The sequence below is a fragment of the Lactuca serriola genome, chromosome 4, assembly GCF_051521515.1.
Source record: "Lactuca serriola cultivar US96UC23 chromosome 4, Lser_US96UC23_V15, whole genome shotgun sequence".
Taxonomy (NCBI): Eukaryota; Viridiplantae; Streptophyta; class Magnoliopsida; order Asterales; family Asteraceae; genus Lactuca; species Lactuca serriola.
Window position 1 is genome coordinate 161,073,940 of NC_136411.1, and position 2,959 is coordinate 161,076,898.

The window sequence follows — 2,959 nt, forward strand, 5'->3', positions numbered from 1 at the left end:
ATTAATTATATAAAATCCTGATGTGTGATCTAAGGTATTATAGAATTAACCACTAAAGGTCCTTTAAGTTATATTGGTTTAATAAAATGGATTAAACCCTTTTACTGATAAGTTTCTAGTTTAGCCTACTAAATCTTCTAACTGAAAAGTATGTTTTTAAACTAGAAAACGATGTATTGAATTTGTATACTATGACCTAACCCATTCATGGTAATCCTTATGATTACTTGGTGTATACGGAATATATATAACTAAGATCGGATAGATAGTAGACTGGGTGCATCTGCTCTAAGCTCACAACCAAACAAGGAACATGAACTGAAGCGGAAAGCACACATCCTACTATCTGTCGGACCCAATTAATATATATCCCTTATGTATCTACCAAGGAATCATAAAGTTAGCATTATAGGCCCCCTTTTTACTGAATGGTCATGTTACTAGGAAGTTATGTGGCATTTGTAACAGCCCGGAATCTCAGGTATTGTTAAATTATGTTTTTGGGGTGTTTTAAGAGGGGACTCGGCGAGTTGGAGCCTAGACTCGCCGAGTAGGATCGCGGACTTGGTCGCGGGTTCGCGACTGGACTCGACGAGTCCAGATATGGACTCGGCGAGTCTACGCTGTTTAGCGAAAACCCTAACCGTTCAGGTTTGGGACGTATAAAAGGGACTTATTGGCCGTCATTGTTCATTTTAGCCTTCTGAGAAGAACCCTAAATCGATTGTGTGCATCTGGAGCAAGGATTATAGGCCATCGTTGATTATAGAAGAGTTGTTGTGCAAGGAAGAGAAGGGATTGGCTAAAGGAACAGCAAGGGAGTCACATTCTGAGGATTGGGGACACAGAGAATACATCATCCAGGTAAGAATTCGAGTATACTCTGCTATGTTGATGTGATTATGGAATTAGGGTTTATGGAACCCTTTTGTGGGTAGATTGAATGTTACCCTAGTCCCCTAATCGATTGTAACCCTGTATTGGGACCTTTGGAGGTCCAGAATGTCCCATGTCTGTGCATTTCAGGAATTGATGAAGGTTTTGGATTGAAATCCTTATGCCTTAGGTCAATATGTAAATTATGAATCATAGGGTGTATCATGAGCACTGAAATGAGGACTTTACGTGATGGATCAGCCTAGGAAGGCCAGACCTAGGAATGGTCGGAGCAGTTCTGACCTTATGATGCAGTTTGAGCAGTTGCATGGCATGGACTCGCCGAGCTCGACGAACAGACTCGGCGAGTAGCTTGAAGATTAACTGGGACTCGCCGAGTTGTTCTTCAGACTCGGCGAGTTGAGTCGGGGTGGCCCCGCGATTCTTCCAGGAGTAATTCGTCGGGTCAAGGAGGATACTCGACGAGTAGATAGGGAATCTCAGAGGATTGGAGGACGTCTAGACTCGCCGAGTCGCCATGGCACTCACCGAGTCCGGTCGAGTTGACCGTTGACCGTTGACCAGAGTTGACCTAAGTCTGACTTCTTAGGGATAGTCGCACTTAGAAGATATAAGTGTTAATGAGAGACATGTGATGTTATAGGGAGGTTGTAGCTCGACGGATTGTGCACGAGTGATTTCAGGAATTGCTAGCTTTCAGCATTCACGAGGTGAGTCTTCTCACTATACTGTACCCGGAAGGGTGTGACTGTGTGACCGGAAGGTCAGATATGATATGTGATATGTATGCTATATGTGATAAGTTATTTGTTATATGTGCTATGTATGTTATGTGGGCCGGAAGGCAATATGTGATGGGCCGGAAGGCGATTATGTTATGGGCCGGAAGGCGTTGGGTTGAGGACCGGAAGGTCAGGGCTTGGAAAGGCGTATGTGCGTAAGTTGTATATTGGGGAACTCACTAAGCATTTATGCTTACAGTTGTTATGTATGTGTTTCAGGTACTAGCGAGGACCGTGGGAAGGCGCCGGTGTGATCGGTACACACTGAAGGATGTTTTTTATGATCTTGGGATTTAGACAATTTGTATTTGACATGACACCTACATTATTTATGCCTTGTTTGAATGGAAATACTTTATTTTTAAAATGAAAAATTTGTTTGAAAATTTGCGTTGTTACAGCATTGCTCTATTGTTTGGACGACTACTATAAGTAATGAAATCCTATACTCTTAACGCCTCAGTTGATACTATTATAAGTTTTTGTATATATTTATGTGTTTTATTTGTATTGCCTGATACTTTATAGATGTACCCCTTTATAAATAAATTTGGTACTTTGTAGATGTACCCCATATATATATATATATATATATATATATATATATATATATATATATATATATATATATATATATATATATATATATCCTTATACCACGTTTATTATCATCTTTTCTTTAGAACAATGAGTTAATGATACGTTACCTTCCTAGGTTACTGGGAAAAATTAGTATAAGTGTGTTAATCATGATTTGTTCTTCTGTTATTGTATATTGTATGTTCCTCCCTGTTTCTCTTTATAGTATGTTCCTCCCTATTTCTCTTTATAGTATGTTCTTCCCTGTTTCTCGATATAATATGTCCTAAAACCCTAAACTAAACCTATTATAGTTACTAGTATGTTTACTTGAACTATTACTGGCTTGAATAAAAGACTCATTTATCTACTGAGTTATGACTGTACTTTAAAAATGGTGTTTTTATAAACAATAAAGTAACATAACTTAAAAAAAAGTTTTTGAAATGGTTTTGATTACTTATAAAAGTATAAGAAATCCTTTAAATTGATGGTTATTACAAATAACATTTACACAGTTATCATTGTGTTTAACTTGTACCCCCCCCCCTTAAAAGCATTTCAAACATTTAAAAGATTGATTATAGGGGTATGAACTCACCTTATGTGGGTGATTCAATTGAAGATTCGCGTAAGGATGAGAAGTTCCACGAATGAATTTCTGAGACACAAATGAGTCCTAAATGACATATGATGGCATA